This window comes from Ammospiza caudacuta, chromosome 6 (genome assembly GCF_027887145.1).
Source record: "Ammospiza caudacuta isolate bAmmCau1 chromosome 6, bAmmCau1.pri, whole genome shotgun sequence".
Lineage (NCBI taxonomy): Eukaryota > Metazoa > Chordata > Aves > Passeriformes > Passerellidae > Ammospiza > Ammospiza caudacuta.
In genome coordinates, this window is record NC_080598.1 from 15450989 (window position 1) to 15472650 (window position 21662).

Here is a 21662-nt window from a genome sequence, read left to right on the forward strand (position 1 = left end):
ATAGTAATGCTGCCTTTAAAAAAAAAAAAAAAGTATGCATATATATAATCGATTTCTTGACTAGTTTTTTGGGGGGGCAGGTTTTGAGCATTTGGTCTAAGTGGGCTGCTCAGTGAAATTTGTACATTCATGAAATAGCTGATTGAAAAGCAATATTTCAGATAAATACAAGCCAGCGATCTATCAGCAGTTGTAATAAAAGCTGGGCTTCAGGCTGTGATTTTATTTTGAAATAATAAGAATTGCTTTATTCTTTTTACTTGAGTTACCATGGTAATTCTGTCGTGTAGCAGTGTTATATTGATTTAGAAAGTGGACAGTAATATTTCTTTTGTGTTATTCTGTTTCTAGGGGTTGATTTCTAATTTCCACTTGGAGATTACTTTTATAAATTTCTTAAGTCCTTCCACTTTTTTCTCTAGCAGTGTAATTTTCCTCTCACACATTGCTATTTTCTGAGCTTATTGGTTTGCTCTTATTTTAAATTAAACTTGCTGGTTTCAAATATTGAAATGACATCTTTGTCTGTGTCTGTACTTTGGTTTAGCAAAATATTACAGTCTGCTGTTTTATGCTTAATAATTTAAGGGAAGCTTTATGTCTGCCATCAGTGGTTGTTGGTAACTCATGACTAAACCAACACAGAGCTCAAACCTCTGACATTTTAATACCATGTAATGGTGCTTCCACCCTGCACATTGTTTGGGTTTTTCTTTAATCTGCTTTGTGTGTATCCTAAAAAGAATGCCAATTAAATTCTGAAGAGATCAGGAGGAGCTCTTGGGTGGAGCTGGGTCTTGGCCACTTTGGGTCTCTATCACTCTTGAAAGAACCACTGGTTTTATCTATGGCACAGGTACCATTCCTGGCTACCCATATTTCTCTTGCAATTAAGAAGCTTCAAGTTTTCTACAGGCAGAGTTTTGACTTCCAGAAGTGCTTGTACACACTCAGTGACTGGGAAAAAAGTAACAAACTGCTTTAGCTCTGTATGGGATTGTTATATAAGATTTTCCCAACCATTCTGGTTCTGTGCTCCCTTAGCTATGGAGCACTGCTCTCAGATTGCTGCTGCTTTAAGAAATTACAGACTGTAGCAGTCTGTGGCTGTTCCTTGTGGCATCTCTGTCTGTTTTTGTGAATGAGAAACAATGGTTCTATTCTGAACCTGGGAGAGGAAGAGAAATGAACCTCAAGCATCACTGTCTTCAGAAGCAGTGTTTTAGATCCTGAAACCAAAGCCATGAATTCTGCTTTCCAACAGGAGTCATTCAGATGAGTTTTTAGTACAGAGGGTGGGATAGCTACTTTGTGAGCACTAAGGACAGATTTCCTGATGCTGTAAAACCACCACTGGTAGGTTCTGTGGTGCAGGTAACTGGTTGGGAGTGGGATTGAAGCCATGTGCTGTTGCCCCTTGGTTTCATTCCTGTATGAAGCTCACAGCAGTAAGAAAAGGAGCCCAGGAACTCCAGCTGATCTCTTTGGGGATCATTGGAACATCTACAAGCAGGAATTGCCACCAGCTGGAAAGGGCAGAGGAGGAGGAAAAGGGTGGCTTGGACAGATGGTGGTTGACCTCAAAAGGTGTGAAGTAGCTGGTAAAAGGCAAATGCAATCCTGGAATGAATTGAAAAAGAAATTGCTAATAATGGTTCCTGTTAATAATGCTGGAGAGAGGCACTGGTAGACCTTGTCTCTTATGGGTTACTTGTAGATCCCTCAAGCTAAGGGACAGTAAATCCATGTGGAAGTAGGGGCAGAGAGGATGCTCATGAAGAGCAATCTGTGCTTCAATTCATCTGCCTTAGCAAAATGAAGGCTGACTGGTCTGGACAAGCACTCTGGGAGGAGAAACACTAGGGATGAAGGAAAAGTGGACTTTTTACCCCATTAGAACACGTAGTTGGAAATGGCTAAGAATGTTTCTAGGCTAGCAATTTAAAAGCTGCTGGGCTTCTGGTCTCTTAGATCTGCTTTTCTCAGAGGGTAGTGGAGGCATGAAGCTGACTTGCTTGGCTTAGAGAAAGGGATGGTGCAGTAGCCTCTGGCTGTAGGAGCTGAGACTCACTAGTCCTTCTCATCAGTCCATGTTGAGGCATTTATTTCACAGCCTGTGAAGCTCTGTCAATGTTTCCATAAAACCCCTGTATTTTCATGAACATTCATTTATGGCGAAAGTCTGCACGTAAGATCCTGCCTGAGGTTACCTTTTTCTTCCCTATTAAAATTTTATAAACCTGTCACTTGGCTGGGAATTTTAGTTTTCTGTGGAAGTGAAATAGAAGGGGGGCCCTGATGGGGAAGCATGGAAGTTATAGTGTCATTTTCTTCCTCAGTGCTCCCTTTAAAAATAAATAAATAAGTAAGTAAAAAGGCACAAGCTACAATCTTACGGGTGAACTCCTTGATGAGAATGGCAAAAGCCATGTCTGCAGGTTCTGAACTTCTTTTCAGTGATGTGATTTGGTTTGATCTGAGTGTGAAAACGCATAAGCAGCTGCTGCTCCCAGAAGTCTCCCCTAGCTTTTCTGTGTGCAGGTGTTGCCTGTGCTGCTCAGCTTGAGAGCAGTGATCCACAAACTTTAAACCCTTCAAATGGGTCCTGACCTGTGAGGCTGTAATGGCCCTTGGAGCCTTTACGGCCCATCAGATGATGTCTGTTACACATTAGTCTGTAATAGCTCCAGAATAAATAACTTTTTTTTTTTTTTTTTTTAATCAGTAATTATATCTGTCCACAATGGAGTGCAGTGGCTCCTCATGCTCAAGCACAGTTTTAAAGTAATGCAACAAGAGACTGTTTAATGTCTCTGACAGTCTCGGTGCTGAGCACAGGTCCTCTGTTTTCTTTCTTCAGCAGTTTCTTTCTCATTCCTTACTCATATTGCAGCAAATCCATGCTACCAGGAGCTGGCATCTCGCTCCAGATTCTCTGTGATGTGGTAAACAAATACCTCATATTATGGGTCTTCTCAAAATAATGATCTTGTCTTTCCCCATCACAGTCGCTTTTCAGGAAGAGCTGATAATTTGCAATCTTCTTAGTAGGGCTCTATGCTCAAGAGACTAAGCTTGCAATGGTGGGAAAAAGGACCAGATGATTTAATGGACTTCTTTTTATAATCATTGCATGCTGTATCTGATCTTTTTGTGGGATACAGTGCTGCCTGCATCCTAAGTTGGGATTTGGGTTCACTACCCCCTACCTAAAACGTATTTTCTTTCCCTATGGTTCGTTCAATTATAACTCTAGGATATATCTTCTGGGACTGAGTAATTGGCTAGGTCAGAAGTAATCTTTATTTTCACTAGAGAGATGTTTACAAACTGGTGCTGTAGTATCTCTTTAAAACCCACTGAGAATCTGATTAAAGGCCTGAGGATCTTCTGCAAAGATTGCCTGCTCCCAGTTGACTTGAAAGGGTCAGCATGCTGTCACAGTTTCGACGACTAAGAATTAACTTAAGGCTGATTCAAATGCTACTCTCTGTGTACAGCATTGATTGGACTGCTTTCAGATGGCAAGAGGTAACTTTATCCTGCAGCATGTGTGAACTCCATTTAGTTAAATAGGGAAGCTGAATGAATATGCTTGCTTGTGGCAAGGGAGCTCAAAGGTGAACACGTTCTACCCCTTCTGCCCTGAATTAAATACTTTGGGGAGGATGGGAGGGAAACATAATTCTTGTGGTAGCATGCTTGGGATACTGACTGCTGCAGCTGTTCTTCCTCAAGTGCAGCTCCTAAGTATCACAAAATCTTTCTTTCCCTTCTTCTATGCACAGTCTACCCCGTGGGCTTGACTGTAATGAGATGGGATTGCTTGTAGTGGAAATGGCAGCAGAGTGCTCTTTTGAATGGGAAAATGAACCCCAGACCAAATAAAATTAGCTTGGTGCAGCATTATCACTGCTCCTTTTTTCAGGGATTGAAGATTTTTAACCTGGTTTCTTGTGAGCATCCGTGTTCAAAGGCATCATGAATTAATGTGGGAACAACATTAATGGTGCTGACTCACACAAGGCTGTGGGGTTTGTGGTGTCACACTTGCAGTTGCTAGCATTGGAGTAGCTTTTAAAAAGGTCCTGCTGAATGCAGCTGCCTCACACAGAGATGGGCTCAGTGGGGAGCAATGCCAGGCTGCAGACTGGTGTATTCCAGTTCCATCAGGGTCTGGACCAAAGCAGGCGCTGCTGCTGCTGCTGCTCCTGCTGCAGCCAAGGCTGTCATGTGGACGTTCTGCTGAGCACCTTGTGGAAAGAAAACAAGCTGGGCTGAGGTGTGGTGCTCCTGACCTCCTGTCAGCCTGCTCACCAAGCCAGCGGCTCCTCAAAATGATGGAGCATCCAGGGAAGGTGCCCCCCCCACTGTTAAAACTTCAGCCAGAACACAGGGGACAGCTAGTATAAGTCAGCCAGCATCCTGCTGAAGATGGGGATTCCTGATTTCCTGCCTCCTGTGATTCCTGGTTTGCTGAAGACCTTCCTGGTGACAGTCACAGCTCTGAGACCCTTCTTGGGGTTTGATAGAGGCATCAGTGCTGTTCCCAGCTGAACAATCCCAAGAGTTTAGTGCATGTGTGTTAAAGAGATCGCATTTCCCTGAGCAATTTCTTAGGGATTCTTCTGGGTTGTGTTGGGGTGAGTGCAATGTGGCTGTAAGCCAGTATCGCAGGCTAAACTAAAACCTTGGTGTTTCTTGGTTTTTCGTTTTTTTTTTTTTTCTTTTTTTGTCTCGCAACTGTTGTAACAAATCCAGGAAGAGGAGATGCTGGAAATGCTGACAGGCTCTGAGTTAGAGCAAGCTGAGAGGCCATGCTGCAGTAATGTACTGCTCAGCTTTAATTGTGCCCAGTGCAATTTCTGTGTTCCCCATGGGCACTTGGCCACGCTTGCATCCAGAGCTGCAGTTTGCCAGTGGTCACTCTCAGAAGAAAAATATGTGTTGGCAGGATCCTCAGTGAGCTGATGGCAACCGCCGTGCCAGCCAAGGTGGAGGAAAGAGAATGATTTTGATGTCTCCTGAAGGTGACCAGCTATGAAGTCAGACAGTTTCCATCTGCAAGACTTGAAAAATGACACCAGAGATTGACAGTCATGTCCTCACTTCACATGCGCTCCCAGGCTGGAGGGGCTGCTGCCTTGTGGTCACAGCTGTGGTTCAGTTGTGCCATGTTTCACTGTACACAACTGAATCCATTTTCTGTACAGTAAACAAAGTTCTGATTGCCTCTTGAGACAAATATTGTCACCATCTTTTGCCACTGTAAACTTACTACCAAATTAAACACTGCACTAAGAAGCTGTGGACATGCTGCAGTAGCCCCCGTGCTGCGCTTGATGGACACTCAGTGCTTGCTGCTGCTTCCTTTCATCCTTTTTTCTGCTCAAGTTAGTTGACTCCTTCCTCATCACTGCATAAGATCCAAGTGTCTTCATCTCAAATGATGACTTGTTTCCCCCCCTACTCCCACCCCAAGCAGGTAGATAAAAATTTGAGCTTGCCACATCCTGAACTGTACTTTTGGTTTCTCAGTGTGTGCTGTTCTCATTCAGCTTGTGGGCTTGCAGCGCTGACTCTCCATAGAATGCGCCTTCATGATGCTTAATCAAAGAAAGCAAACATTTTTTTCTTGGTCTCAGCTCAAGTTTCTATCAGATCTGCAGAACAAGTCAGTTGTGAAGATGATTACTCTGTCCCTTCTACAAGGGAGGGTCATGAGAGTTGTTACAGTACCAGCTGTGAACAGTGTGACAAGTCTCATTCTGTTTCAATTAAATGAATACACTTGAAATGGTATTAACCTAGTTAAAATTTTGCTTATCAAAGCAAGATCTGTAAAGCAAGCCAGGTAAGTGCCTATTACTGTTTGAAGTTGTATGAGAATCAGGAGGAGGAGTTGATTTTGAACTTTCCTCACGCTGCATATCATGATCAAGCGCTTGAGGCAACTTTAACATCTGAATGATTTCGTCATTAAAGGAGTAGTGTTGATAGCAGGGCTGTGTTTACTCAGCATTTCCCTGCCAGCTCTCAGAGCACTCCTTCCACTTAAATGTGTTTACCCTTGAGTTCAGGAGAGATGCCTACCCAGTAAAGGAAATGTTTTGCACATCCTGTGGATGCTGAATAGCAGGATTTTCATGAAATAAATGCTGAAAATGCTTTCTGTTTACTGGAAGAAATCACTAAGACATCATGTAGGAAGAAAACCCAACAGGACTTGATCCTGCTTGTGTTTTTATTTTCTTGGTACTTTGCTGTGTAGGTCAGTGTATGCCTAGAGAAGAGTAAGAAATAGCCTCCAAGTTAGAATGTTTGAATTAGGCATCAAGGAGAAGTTTGAGAAGTGCAATGAGAGTACAGTAACTTTCACAAAATAGCAGCATTTTGGTAATCCTTGGTGGAATGAAATTCTGGGTTCCAGATCTCAGGTGTGAATGCTATGTGTTGAAATGCAGAAAACCATGTAAGTTCATGTGGTTCTTTCTGCAGTGCCAGACCCAAGGGCAGATCAGCATGGGTGCTAGCTGTCAGTCTGTTTCCAGTTTGCTTTGGGAGTAAGGTTTTGTGTTCTGCTGCATCAAATGCTAATCTGGCTGTGCTTTTTGTATCACTTATGCAATTTAATATGACATCCTCACCTCCCCCCTTGCTTGATTTACTCTGAAATATACAATGTATTATGATAAGGTGCTTTTCCTCTAAAATAGGGAAAACCAATTTGGGAACAATGCACAAACCAAATAAGGCACATGCTGATATTTTTAAAATATTAGCAAAGAGATATGCAACAAAGCACATTTCCAATATCTTTGGAAATGTAGAAGTAAACTGGATCTCTGTGTTTTGGAGGAGGTAAGTGCAGTCACCAAGGAGAAAGGCATGCATGCATGAGTTTAAACCAGGCATGCTGGGGGTTTTGTGGGTTTCTGGTATTACTGGCTCCAAGTCAGAAGAGCTGATGCAAGGGAGATGTGAAACCTGCCATTTTTAGAATATACACAGAAGAATATTTCTAACTACTTAAGTAAGGGTTTGCCAACATTTGGTCTCTATTTGACATGATGACTGATCAACTAAGTCTTCTCAGGAGTCTCATGGGGTTTGGCTGGTTTTGCTCAGGGTGCCTCACAGGAGCCAGATCCAGTGAGAGAACTGGCAGGTGGTGAGTGTAGCGTTTCTCCTCTTTGTGCCACAGTCCATGCAGAGGGCTCAAAAGGGTGGTTTTGTGTCCAGTTCTGCTGAGGGGTGGCAGAGTTCTTGCAAGCACTCAGTGCCTCCAGCCTTGTGGCTGTCCTGTGGGAAGCAGTGCACAGGGAGCTGGTGGTGCTGCTGGCACAGGGCTGGGAGGCAGAAGCCAGCCCCTGTTTCGAGCTGCAGACAGCTGCAGACACTCCATGGGCAGCCCCCAGCCAGGGCCAGGGTGTCCCTTACCCTCACCAGCTCTACCTCCAGCCTGGCTGGAGGCTGTGTCTTGCTCCTGCCTGACGGTGCGTGGCTGAAGGGGATGGTTTGGTGTGTGGAACAAAGGGAGGAAGTGCAGAGACCTTCCCAAGACCTATGTCTAAGCCTGTTTGTCCCTGTGCTGGCTGTGGTGCAAACCTGGAGGTGCAGCCATTTGCCTTCTGCATCTGAGGAACTCTTTCTGCTGTATACCTTCATCTTCACAGCTTTGCTCAGACATCTGAATGGCTCTGTACTCATCCTGCCTCTTCAAAAGATAGAAATCTTCATTTCTCCCTCCATTTCTGAAACGCTGAGATTCTTGAGTCCTTGAATCATTTCACTTGCCCTCTGCTATGCTGCCTTTGCTGCATCCCTTTTATATAATCACCGCAGCTCACAGTATTCTGTAATACAGCCCCAGTCCTCTCTCTAATAGACTGCTATGATGTCCATGACTTACATCCCTGAATTTTCATTACTGCTACAAAGACTTTTATACACTTTAAAAGGGAACAGATGGATTCTTCCCTATTTTGGAAGAGATCATTCGTGCCTGTCCACCTTCTCAAGTTCACCTATTTTCATTACTTTAACTTAAAATGATTTGTGGAGCCTTCTGAGCTCTCAAAATTAAGCTGGAGCCTGAATAAAATTTGAACCTAGATTTCCCTCATCTAACCTAAAGTAGATGATAGCTTCAAGGGAGGACCTAGAGAATAGTTCATTTTGGTTATAGTTCAAAACAGTAGTCAGTCTGTTCTTTCCCACTGAGCTCTTTCAGAGTTGTTCCAAGGAAGCTCACAAAGAGCCCTTCTGAGATTGAAGTGGGAACAAAGTGCTAATTGTTAAATTATCTTTTATCCCCCCAAAACCTAAGGAAAATCATCTGAAGGATGTTAGTTGCATACAGAGTATTTCTGTCTCCATCCAGTGCTAAGCAGTCTGTTTTAGAAAACCTTTGTTTTGTTCTTTGCAGCTCTCAATAGGCTTTTGCTCTCAAACAATATGGACTCTAGCAGGTGGCATTTTTGGCAAATGACCTCTTCTCAATACCAGGACGTTCAGATGTTGGCCTTTCTCATCTTTTTCAGAACTGTTAAAATAGGAGGTGAAGGGCAAACGCGCTGCTAATAGGGTGAAGATGCGCTAAGATCTCGGACTGGAAGAAAATCAAAATATTGGTTTCCAAGGAATTGGGTTGCTGGTGAGGAGTGTGGTGTGATAGCTGGGTCTAGGGGCTGGCAGCACTTCCCTCTCGAGACAAATGACGCAAACTTACAAGAGCAGGTCCTGTGCCGTGGCAGAGGTTAATTATACGAGTGGTTCTGCGACTCGCGGCTTTTCCTTCTGCGCTCCGCTCGCGTTTGCCTTTCTGACGTGAACCGCAGTAATGTGCACAATTCATGTGTCTCTGTCTGATTTTGGTTAATTGTAGTAGTAATTACTAATTTCCAACCCTTGACCTGCTTTTTTAATCGCGTTTTTTAAATGATCTTTTGGAATTTGGTGTTTGGTTTTTAATTTAGATAAATTATGCTAAAATGTTCTTGAGAGAGCTGCACGCTGAGGTCAAAAGCTTTATCTGCACCATGCCCATTTTCTCTAACCTATTTTAATAATCACAGCTGCTTTCTTTAATGGGTAGCTTTTGTTGAACTGTGCTAAATCTGTCCTGTTTAGACCAGGCTGCTGAGGAAGCAGTAAAACAGAGTGCTGTGGAGTGGCCCTGAGGCTTCATGGGTTGGGGGGTTCTAGGGCTGGGTTTCCCTTTTCCTCCCTCCTTCACAGCCCCCCAGCTCCTATAACCTGAAGCTTTTCCTCTCCTTTTCCCCATAGCTAAGAGGGAAATGCCCTCTGCTGCTGCTGCTGTCCCTGTCTGTGCTGCTGGCACCAGCCTGGGCTGTGGGGCAGCTGTCTGGGATGACTGGCCACATCCACCTCCCCTCTGGACACTGCCAGGGGAGGTGGCCCTTCATCCCACAGGTGAGTGATGGACATCATGAACAGCAAGGGCTGGTTGTCAGCCACCTCATGGGAGAGGTCCCTGAGCTTTCAGGAAGGCCATGTCTTTATCCTCTGCTCTGCCCAGGCATAGAAGTGGGTGCGTGTATCTACAGGTTTGCTCAGGCTGTTTGTGGTGAATTGTACGAGGTTTCATGCAGAGTGGTTGTCCCACCTTTCTCCTGTCCCCTCTTTATGCTTCCGATGGGGAAAGTTTAACCCAGTGCGACGCTTTCAAACTTGGAAACAGGTATTAAAGAGCAATTAGCTGGCCAGCCTCCCTGGATAAAACAGAGAAACCTTGCCAAAGATCTTCTTGTCTTTAAACATTCGTACAAATCTCTTGTCAAATATAGAAGTAATTGCCTTCGCCCCCTTTCTTTCTGCTCTCTCCTCAACCACTTTCAGTCCTGCATCTGTTTTAATATAATGGGTGTTTGCGTGAATGGCTTAGTTAGCCAGAATGGTAATAAAACACTTTAAATTTATTGTGACATTTGGATTTAATTAAAAAGTACACACTTAGAAAAGTAAAACATAATGTGTAGAAGGAGTCAGGAAGGTTTTTCTCCTTTTCTTCCAAAAAGCTAATTAGAGTTGTATTTTAAATTGTTTATGTGCTGCTAATCATTGTAATAAATCATTTATACTGAGAAAGACACACTCTAATGTGCTTGTGTAACTGTTTATGCTCTCAAGTTTCTATCATGAACAAATTGATCTGGAAGTGAATTTATTAACCACTGGGGAAGAAATCATTAGTGCCTTCTCTAAATATTCCCCAGGTACACTTTTATTATAGTAGTTTACTGTTTTAACTAAAAGTAACATTACAGGGCCTTGGTTTAATTATGATGCAAATTGACTTTCCATCATTTAGAAGGAGGGAAAACTGCCTTTTTGCTGGTAAGATACATCTACGTTGTATCTGCCAGAGCACCAGCTTACAAAGGTTTTTTTCAGAAAAAAAAAAAGTTGTAAACTGGTGTGGGGACTTTATGGATGTTTTAAAATACTCCAGAAAGTTTAATCTCTTTAATCTACCTGGCCTTTGATAAAGGACCCTAGGATAAGGTAAGTGTAGCCTGTTATGTTAAATCTTTTGCAGCTGGCAGCACATTTACACTTAGAAAGCACTTGGTGGTTTTTTTTTCTCAGTGCTGGAGACCACTTGAAATCTTTTGGAAATAATCGGCATTTCTGGTTCCCCATTGCCAGCGAAGACACCAATGCAGAGATTTTCACACATAAAATAGTGTCAGAACTGCAGTTACAATCTGAGATTTTTCTGGTTCCCAGTGCTTACTCCAAACTGGGAGCTGCTGGCATCCCAGCTCTTCCCAATGGTTTTTAGGGAGGGCTTGCCCCGTGAGTCCGGAGGTGGTGGCAGAGCCCACAAACACCAGTGCCCTGGGCTGAGGGACAGCTTCCAAACTTGGAGGCGTTGCTGAATTAATTTTCAACACTTGCGCTTCCCCCTGGTAGTAAATTGCATTTCCCACTCTGCCCAAGAAACCAAATCTGGGCATTGAAAGCTCCAGTTAATGCCAGTAGGTTTTGTGGGTGCTTTTTAAATTTAGCTGCTATTACTTGAGTACTGAATTATTTATTTACAGGCTGTTGGGTGGGAATACCCACAACATGTAGATTTATATAGTTGAATTGGTGGTTAGGCAGTTTTATTTGAAGTCCTCTGTAACTTGATGGGAAGATTTAATTTTCTACGGGGTATTCTTAATTTTAAATACAGCAACAACAAAATATCAAAGAACGCCCCCAACAAACCTACCGAACAACAAAACCAGCCAGTGCTCAAGTTTTTGGTAAAGCAAACAGCCTGCAGCTCTTTCCAGCAGAAAAAGGAGAGTGAACATGAGTAAAATTGTTCTTCTAGATACATACATTATTTGGAAGTGACTGGAAAAGGATTTGATGGTAGATGTATGTGTTCTCACACATCACAAAGACGACCTGTTGCCTCAGGGAGTTGGGCAGTGTAATGCCTTTGGCCCTTAAGAACCTGTGCTTTTATTTGTACTGTTTTGGCTTTTTTTAAAATATGATCCTTACCTTCTCGTGGTTGAGTTAATGTTGTCTTTTTCTCCTTAGCCCTGGGGAGGCTCACAAGTGGCAAACGTTTGTGTGTGAGTCCTGGCCATGTGTGTGCTGTGCCACCAGCAACCTGTGGGGGTGTCTGTGTATGTGGGAAGAATTTATTGGTGCCTCAGTTACAACATGTCACTGAAGTGGCTTTTTATTTCTAGGTTTTCCCCAAGACAAGTTATTTTTTCTTACAAGATGAAGATGTTCATTCTCTATCTCCTTTTTGAAATCTGGTAGCATTATATACACTTTGCTGGCAAAGTGGGAATTTTTTTGAGACTTCTAGCTATTCATTTTTCCAGAAACCTACCAATGTGTTCTGCCACATTAGGTTTCTCTAATAATCCATGGGAGGATGTGATCAAGATCTATTACTGCCTCTTAGTGTGGTCGCCACCTAATTTCATGAGGAACTGTAGTGGCATTTAGCTTTGCTGTTTGCAGGTTTAAATCTGTATTTCAAAAGCCTTGCTGTACTAACCAGGCTTCAGAACTGTAAGGAACCAAAGGACATCATATGTCTTCTAGAAAATGTGGATTTTTTTTCTTTTCTTTTTATTTTTTCTCACTTTTAGATCTTTTTATGGCCATTTTCAGAGCAAAATACCAGTCCTTTAGTGATTTTGTGTTCTCTGAATCTGACACCTAGAAATGTAAATGTGTCTAACAGAATTCCATTAATTGAGAATAATAAATGTCCCTTTATAAGTGAAGTCTTTATATAGAGGTGACTCCTGCTGGGATTCCTGAAGGCATTTTTTTCTTTCAAAGCACAAATATTTCAGCACTTAAAGCAACATTTGATATCCTCTTGCCATTTCTGTGGCCTGAGCCTCTGCATTGCTGCTTCTTCCCCTCTCTACACTTTACAAGGTGCACTGCATCCAAACGTGGACTTTTTCTGCAGAATTGTCCCTGAATTAATGGAACTCAAAAATCGCCAATGGCAGTTTTATAAAAAAGTCCCAGAGTTCAGAGATGGCTTGTCCTTTGACAGACAGAGGGAGAGGGAAAGGAACCAGTGCAGCCATGTAAGAAATGCAGTTAATGGAACAAATCTGGTGCCCGTGTGCCCCAGTGGAGCCAATGAGGACAAGTTGTTCTCCACCACCATGGGCTGTGCAAGAACAGCTTTGTGTGCATGCTGCTCATGCAGCTTTGGGCCTGTGTAAAAGTGTAAAAAGCATCATGAATAACACAAGCATGTGTCTGCAAGCTACTTAAACAGGTAGCTTTGGAGAACCAGGTCTGTAGGTTCTGAAGCAGAGCTCTGTTGTAATTCCAAACTTTCTTAATAGCCTTGGCACACAGTGGACTGATGAGATTTAATACCTGCCCTTTAAGCTTCATTTTGTATCCTTCCCTGTTAAAAATTCCTTGCAGCTGGGCATGAAATTACTCAGGTTGCCCCTTCTACTTGGAAGGCTTTTAAGATGTTGGCATCCCAAACAAAGGGACAGTGGCTCTTGTGTGACATGGCAGGAGCCTTTCATGGGTGGGTGAGGGTGGACCTGGATTGCAGAAGTGCTGGTGGAAATTGCCACTTCACGGTTTAGGATAAAAATGAGGCAATCTGTGTTCATGATGAGTAAAAGTGAGTAATAGTTTTAATATATTAAGGCTGTGGAAGAGGCAAGGACGTGGGTTTGCTCCAATATTGTCATGCAGAATGGGAAAAAGTGGTGCCATGGTTTAACTCTTCACTGGCCTCTGAGGAGAGGAATGTGCAGGTCCCACTGCTTGTTCAGATCTTACCAGGGTGATATGTAGTGCTGCAGTGGATTGGCACAGGGAAAGCCACCAAACAGAGCTGTGATGAAGCCATCCATGGACTGCATATCAAAGACTGATCATTCTCTGGTGTTTATAATGCAGAGCATCTGTATTACATGCCAACTTCCAAAATATTTCTCTGTCTGCTGATAGTGTGATGGTAACTGTGGAATGCAGCTTTACCAATTTTGATGCTGTATAACGAAAACATGATCTCAGGGGTTTATGAGTATGATAATACATTAACATAAAAGTACAACTATTTCCTGAAAAAACAGGCATTCCTCCCACCACAACAGAAGAGAGAGAAAAGATATTGCCAGTGGAGGTTTGCATATTGTACTGCAAGTGTATTTTGACACTAGAAACTGAAGAAATGGGAAATTAGATATGTCTGGGGAGTAGCTGCTAATCTAAGTGTCAGGTTTGATATGGGCAGACTCTGTGGAACCAGTAGCTCAAATCTCCGGAGGGCTGGCGGAGCCCTTGACCTTCGCAGCAGCAGCAATGAACTGTTGTTATTGCAGAGGGCTGGTCCCGGAGAGAGGGGTGGGCAGATCCAGGCATGGAAGTGGTGCCTGTTTTGCATAGATGGAGGATGTCTCAGAGCACTCATGCATTGGAGAGGTTTCCCCTGGCTTTCTTGGCCGTTTAAATCGTGCTGCCTGTTGGCTTTACTCCTCTCTGGAGTTGGACATGTTTCACCCTCCAGTTCTATGGTTGTAGTATAGGAGTCTCTAGACAAAAAGCATGCAGTGTCAGTGCTGGAATCATAGGGTTTTTTTAAAATCAAGCTTTCTGCTTCCTCAGGCTGTAGAAATAGTTTGTCATGGAGCTCATTAAAATAAAAGTAAATATTTTGGAGTACCTGATTCATGTCATTGGTGATGTCATAGACCAGTGACAAGTTTTTGCTTCCCAGACATCAGAGATCAGCTGTAGGCTTTTGAGCACAACATACATGTCCATCAAAGCTGGCCAGAAGTCCTATTGACAGACTAGAGAGTGCTTAGCAAGTTCATTTCAGAGCCATCTTATTGGTGGTACCCACAGAGGGGCTGAGGGAATTGGGAGATAAAGGAGAAAACAGGGAAATGTCACCACTGGGGATTTTTGAGACATCTGAGCCAAACTCCTCTCAGAGGGGAGCAGAGACTTTCACCTGGGAGAGGAATTCCTGCCAGGAACTTCCAGGGGAAATACCTGTGTCCCAGGCAGCTGTCATCAGGGATGGACAGAGGCATGGTGGGACAGGCAGTGGTCCTGCTTCAGCACTGGGAGGAGGGGTCTGCCCTCCTCTGGTGTGCCTGATGGACCTGCTTGGGAGTCGAGATGGATTTCAGCTGCCCTAGGTTGGGAATGAAGTGAAAATAAGGCTGAACCCACATAAGAAGTGAGAAGTCTCTGGAGAAGTCTTCTGCTGTTTAATTCTCTGAAAGCAGAGTGGCAATTGCACACCCCACAGTTGCTGTGAAATTGCTGCTACAGATAAGCAAAACTGGGATAGATATTTTTACTTGGACTTTAGGGTGCCTGAAATGCAGATATCCATTCTTTTTCACCCAACTCCTATTTGTAAGCAGTTCAGTTTAGGACCCAGATGGATCTTGAGCTTTGGAAATCCTCATTCACACACTTCCACTTCCATTAGGTATTAGATCTGGAGCAGGTGTTGTTTTTCCTTATCAGATTTTTGGTTCAGTGTGAATTAGGAGTAAGTACACTGGTGGGCTATGAAGATGAAGCAAAGTAAATTGAGATTTCTGTATGCACATTACCACTTCAAATACTGTTGGCACTCAGGAAAAAAAAAAAAAAAAAGACCTCCAAGCACTTGAAGTAACAAATTACTCATCTCACGCTTTGCTGTGGCACATCATGGTTTGCTTGAAAGTAACATTCTTTTTCCCTGTGCTTAGATAATTTAGAGGCTCCTCTGAAAAGAGGTGCTGCATGGAGTGAAGCACAGGTGAGGTGGATTGGAGAAAAGGATTACAGTTTGCATGTGGAGGCAGTGAATGTAGGCTGCAGATAAACGACATGGGTTTAGAGCGATCATTGCTGCTGCCGCTTGATTATTTTTCTCAGGGACAGGCACTGGCTCTCTCCTTCCTTTGAAGAACTACAGTACTCGTGTCTGCACCATATTTTGTATCCCCTTTGTGCTGTCTTCTGTTCCTCCACTACCTACCCACCTTCCTCTCTCCTCCAGAAGCAGGATGCTGCAGTCGTGGAACTTCTGAGTCTTCAGCATGCACAAGGGCACCCTGTGGCCTATCCAAATACCCATGTCATCCATGTAAAACATCTGCTCCAGAGCTTTAAAAACGAAGGTTCAGAGAAGCTGATGTGGCTTTGGGAGCAATCAGAGCTAGGAATAATGTAGGGTTGTTCCTTAGATTAACAGGTTAGCGTAGGAGCTTCTTTAGGTTAATAAGCAAATGTTTGAAGGTGTTTCCATACTGAAAGGTGTGCTGAGAGCCAGCTGGGATTGCTTGCTTGGCCTGGGCAGTAGAGGAGGGCATGGCAGGGCTGGCTGTGTGTGCTGGGAAACCAAGCCTTGGGTCTTGGGTCTCAGCTAGATTTCCAGCCATATTTCTCCAGGACTGCATCTGTTTTATGAACAAGCAAGGCAGGTAAGAAAGAATATATGATTTGGAAGTAATAAGGTGGACTTTGCAGCACCCTTGCCCTTAATGATTTTTATTTTCACAAATCTGGTTAATAGATACTTACAATCTGTGAACTTTTTCTTGAAATATTAATGTATATGTAGCCCTTTCTCTTTCGAGGGGGAATAAAATTACCTGGTGTTATTTGGCACTGGTGGATATGTTCCTTTCTTTGATACAGAGCAAATTTGCTTTAGAGTCAGTTTCTTGAACTTGTAGAAAAATTGTATAGCACTGAAACACTGGGAATTCATCTAAATAGCCAGTGTGGGGTGAAAATGCTCCCTATGCTTTAATTGGAATGGCCTGGTGAAAGGCAGTTCCCAGGCTGCCTCCCTCACTAACTGCCCACCTTGTGGCAGATTGACATAATTCCCCCCTCCCTGGGGAATCATAATAGAGCACTCCCTGAAGTGCTCAAAATCCCAAAGGGAAATAAGGATCTCTTTTTTTTCCTCTCTCGCTTTTTTTTTAAAACTTTTTAAATGGGGTTTCTGGGGTGCTTATGTTCATCCAGAGGATTGTGGCTATTAAATAGAGGGGGTTTTAAAGGTTTTTCTAATTGCCACACTTCCTCTCGCTCCCTCCTGTTAAGTGGCTTTGGACAGTTGCAGAACTTTGATTTCAAATTTGTCTAATCTCTTGAAATATCTAGGTAGGGAAAACTATTGTAACTGAAAATGGCTCTGATTTTTTTTCTTCCTTTCTTCCATTTTAATAGATATGTTTAGTCTACTTTAAAAGCTTTCTGGAGAACCTTTTCTAAATGGCTAATTTAAGCTTGTCAGGTTTTAATTATAATCTCTCTATACACAAGTTAAGATGCTTAATGCTAGTGAAAAGTTCTGAATACAAAGCAAACCTGTGTCAAGTTGCAGAGCACTCTTACCCGTCTTAATTGCTTCTGGTCTGAACTTTAACCTCAACTCTCCCATCTGTCTTACAAATTCTCTTCTCTCATCACAGCCACTTTCTTTTCTGTGGAGTGCAGAGGATCTGTCTTAATTCGGCAGGAGTTTCGGTCTGGAGAAAAACTGCCATCATGCTGTGGATGTTCAGCTCTTCCTTTATCCCATGATACAGCATGATGCCTGTTCCTGGAGTGCAGCCCTGCTCTCCTGGGCATCCCAGAGCATTCCCATACCCCTGCTGGAATGGGACTGCCTGTGGGAGATGGGGTACCTCAGCAGCAGGAGAGCTGCCCTGATTCCAAATACCCTGACAACTTCTGGCCTCAGTTAAAATCAGTCCCAACAGAATCAGTATGACTTTTTTTGTTGTCGTTTTTGTTAGCAGTTCTGTGGATGTGTAGTTAGGCAGTTTATTCCTTTCCAGGACTGTTGTCTGCCTCGTTTTCTAGCTGTGACCCAGCCTTTGTGGCAAAGGTTAGTTGCATCTTTTCCTTAGATAAGAATGAGTTTCATTCAAGCTTAGAAAATTAGCCTTGGAAATACTCAGTCAGTGCAGATTCCTTCTGGAGAGTGCATTTAAAAGTTTAAATCCAAAATTGATTTGGAAGTGCTCTAATCTAAAATAAGCCTGATGTTAGCATTGTTGTCTGCAACTCCCGCTAGCCCTGGCGTTCCGGTTCAGCGCGTTGGCACACGGTTCCCTGATGCTGTGAAATTGAGACTCATCTGGAGATACAGCCTTTTCTAAAAAGGATTGCAGGGCACTTAAGACTCCTTATTTCATTAGTTCAGTGAAGGAGCTCTTTTCAGCAGTCAGGAGTCTCATGATGAGGTGGGCAAAAACTGAGCAAATCACGCGGTGGACGCTCGCGCGGAAATGGAGCGCAGGAAAAGCTGCTCAGTAAGTTTTTTGGCCCGGAAATGTGGCATTTTTTGGAGCTGAAGGTTAGTGGTTTAGAATTTCTTTTTAGTCTGAGGTTTCAGGCAAAGCATTAGTATCTACATATCCGGGCCAGACTTCAGGAGGTACATTTCAGGAGGCTTTCAGTTCTGCACATTGGGTTGGGTCATATGATTATTATGTTTTTTACATTGTTTCTGGCCAAGTATAACCATCGCCATCCTCACGTATGTTGGTGAGAATTAAATGGACCATGAAGATCTGAATTGAAGACCAGGCTTCCACTTTAAGGGGATGGGTTGCTGCATGAAGCAGTAGTAATGATCCAGAGGAGCAGGATGCATTGAGGAAAAGAGTGAAGTGTGAGCACCATCCAAAGTGCAGGCAGCAGGTCATAAATTCTTTTAGTGGTGGTGGTCTGAAATTCAAGGAATAGGATTAGAGAGCTACAGTAGGTTAATGAAAATGGCTCCCTCAGGATCAGCTTGAATTCAACTCAGTGGTCAGTCGTAAGAGGAGGAATGTCTTGTGCAATTCCAGCTTCTCATCCATATTCTGAATACTGTGGTGCTCCTGAATACTTAATAGAGTAGAATATGCTCTGTTATGATATACTTCATATGACTTCTAGGATGCTTTTAATGCAAACTAAATGTCATGCTAACTTGCCCCAAACCTGTGGTGCTCACTTTATTCTGGAATATATGAATTGCACCAGGGTTTTCAAAGCCTTCCTTGGACATGGGGGAAAAAAAAAGGAACAAGAGAAAAAAAGTCTTGCAATTCTACTTGTGTCTTTGCTGTTGTCCAGGGTAATAATGCTCAAATCCTGCCTCTATACGTCACTTCAAAGGAACTCATTACAGAATGAGTATACAACAGCCAAGAAACCACTTTTCATTCTTATCAGCATATTTTCTTGTAAAGAAAGGTAGCATTAATGGCCAGCTGTGGCTTGTGAGCCCTGACTTAATCAAAAGTGAATAATAAAAATTAATTTGAGGCATATAGTTACTAGCCAACTGCAGCTATAACAAATGTTTAATGATCAGCCTTGCATTGGGGGCTGCATACCTTTTCCTGGGAATGAAAGGGGAAATGTCCAGGGGTGGGACTTTCTCTGTCCTAATTGCAGTAGCGAAATGAGGTAGAGTGAAATCTGATTGTGGAAGCAAACTGTGGCTAAGTAAGGCTTAAGTTAGACTTCAGTAAACAGAAGAACAGAGGTAATGAAGTATTCAGCCTCTGCTTTCTCTGCCTTCTCTATCTTCGTGGCATTAAGAGAAAAACTTTGGTTGATATTCCTTGCAAGGTACAGCAAATTCTTTCTGACAAACATCACCCTGCCCTTTATCTAGTCGTGAAATATTAAACTGCTTTGCCAGAGTCATCATGAAGGGCATTGTGCTCTCTGGGGTCTGCACTGGGAGAGGAAGGATTGGTTGTTGGTGGGCTACACTTTGTGTAAACATCTTGGGTCTTTGTCAAACTGCTTGCAAGGCCAGGTTATCCCGGGACCTCCTGTAGATGAGTGACTGCACCATACAGGTCATGGGCTTTTGTCTGGTCCTTCTCAGGCAGAGCTATACCTGAGCAAAATGCACTCTGCTCCTCTCTCTGGCTTCTGCTGCAAAGGACAAGGCAGTTCTGGGTCTCCTTTTCACTCAAATTCTCCTTTGCCTCCCAACCACCTCTGGATGTGACAGGGAGTTTGGAAAGGAGTGAGGCAAATCCTTTGGGAGATGGTAGTAGGACTTGCAAGGTAGTTTCAAGCCCCTGGCGTCTGACTGAGCATTTTTGAGTGCAGCTGTGGATAAATCCAGTAAAGCTGCAGTAGATGTGAACCATTTTTGACACCTCTTCTGAGACTTGTTCTTGTGCCCCTGAAGCTTATCAAAGCAAATCCACAAATTTCACAGCCTTTCGGAAGGTTGTGTAGCATCACTCAAAACTTCAGGGCTTGCAGAAGGTTAGGGTATTATTTGTATCTAAAATACAAACTCCACTTCCTAAATCAGTATTTATTTATTGGTTAACCTGAACAGTGCTCACCAATGCTCACCAGTGCTCACAGATTGAGACTGAGTCTCCACACACAGGCACTTGAAACTGTGACCACCTCAGCCTCTCATACAACAGGAAAAACACACCACTTAGATATAATTGGGGGGGAAGAGATGGGATGCTCTCTTAACCTTGGTTTTCCTTTGCCACTTTCATGAGACAAAATTCCAGTCTGCTTTATTTTTGAAGTCAGCAAACCGATTATATATTGTAAAAGATCAGTGTTTTCATGGGTGAGTAGTAATTACTGAGTAATGGCTTAAAACATTTCCTGAAGGAACATAAAGCTGTTTTTAAAAGTCAAGAGTACATTAAAAGGATTACCATGTAGATTTGATTTTTAGATAACACTAAAATGGATCCCAAATGGACTTATGAAAAGGGATGCTATCTCTTTAATGGAAAGTGCATGGTCTGACAGCTCAGCATGCAAATGGTCCTGCAAAGGACTGGCTGTTGTGTTTTTTCCTTTCAACAAGAAGACAAGGAAATAGCTTGCCCTTCTCCTTGCAACTTTTAATAGCAGAGGGGTTGCTCTGGTTTTTCTAGGGAAGGGAGAAGAGGACAGGTTTGGCGAATAACTGCATCTTTCTAAATCACTGGGGAAGTGTATTTCACGACTCCTGGAAGGTCAGTCAGCAGCAATTGTATCTCTTACACAGTTTGCATTAAGTAGATAGATTCCTTCTGCATTCCCCATAGGAAAATCTCTCCTTGCCTCTTATATGTAAATAAATTTTAGGCCTAGTATATTTATTGCAGTAATCTTGTGCAGGGCATGAACATCAGTGCTTGCCTTAGCAGTAAGTTTGGACAGGGCAGGAGGGGCTGTTATATTCATACTACAGAAACTTGCAATCACGATAGTATTTTCTATTTCAGAGTTGCCAACACAACTTTCTGGTGATTGATGGTTTAAAATGGGCTTTTGGCCTGAGTAGGATTTCTTCTAGAAACATTTAAAGGAGTATATTCATATTTCATTAAATACAGAGCGCACCAGGATTCCAAATCCTTTTGTGGTATTGCGCAAATTATTGTAGGCTCCAAAAGTCTTGAGAAATTTCTATAAGCCTGTGAAAGCTTTAGATTGGATAGTCATCATTGCCTGCATTAAGGGCTGTGACAGATTGCTTCATCAGTGTACACAGAGCAGAACATCAAATGGCCATTTGGCAGTGGGCACTGAAATTCTATTAAGGTTGCCGAAAGCTTAGGTTGACATTGTGTGTGTCTGCAAAGAGGCAGAAGAAAAGATGATGGTGATTGAGCAATGATACTGTTCTAGTCTCCTTAAAATATTTACATATATGGCATGCCAGATCTGTCAGGGTGATGTTAATGTTTCACTGCTAAACCTGAGCACTGCTGCACTGCGTGGCTTTGCCCGTGTCTCGAAACCTCGGCATGTTAAACAGGCCATTTCAGCTGGGAGGGGAGCATTGGGCAGCATCACACATCAGCATGAGAGAACTGAGGAGTTTTTACTTCTTGAACACTTTTTGGGATATTGAACTTGATAGAAGGTTTTTCCATGTGATTTTATTGCTTGTTGTAAAAGGGAAGGGACACAAGCCCTGCCTTGTATTTAATTTTGGTACACAGGTTATTCTTACAAGAGCTGAAAATTGAAGCATGAGTTCTTACCTTTGTGACCATTTGGCTCAGAGACTCTTCTTCCACTACTTGGCTCTGACACCCAAACCCACTAAATAGACAGCTTTTGAGGTTGGTGTCTTTTCTGTGGTCACCTGCAGATTGATGGAATATTGAGGAATATGGGAT

The 21662-nt window shown here is 42.9% G+C and overlaps 1 protein-coding gene across 6 annotated transcripts in view; it reads left to right on the top strand.

Moving 5' to 3' along the window:
- LMO1 (LIM domain only 1) overlaps nt 1-21662 on the top strand; it is a 62758-nt gene that overhangs the window by 17564 nt on the left and 23532 nt on the right. Inside the window, exon 1 of one of the 6 annotated variants that reach the window (XM_058807110.1) lies at nt 9347-9435. The exons of the other annotated variants lie outside the window; for them this stretch is intronic. The gene's annotated coding sequence lies outside the window, so the exon portion shown is untranslated. Of the gene's footprint in view, nt 1-9346; nt 9436-21662 lie in introns of those variants that run through there. 6 annotated transcript variants of the gene reach the window in all.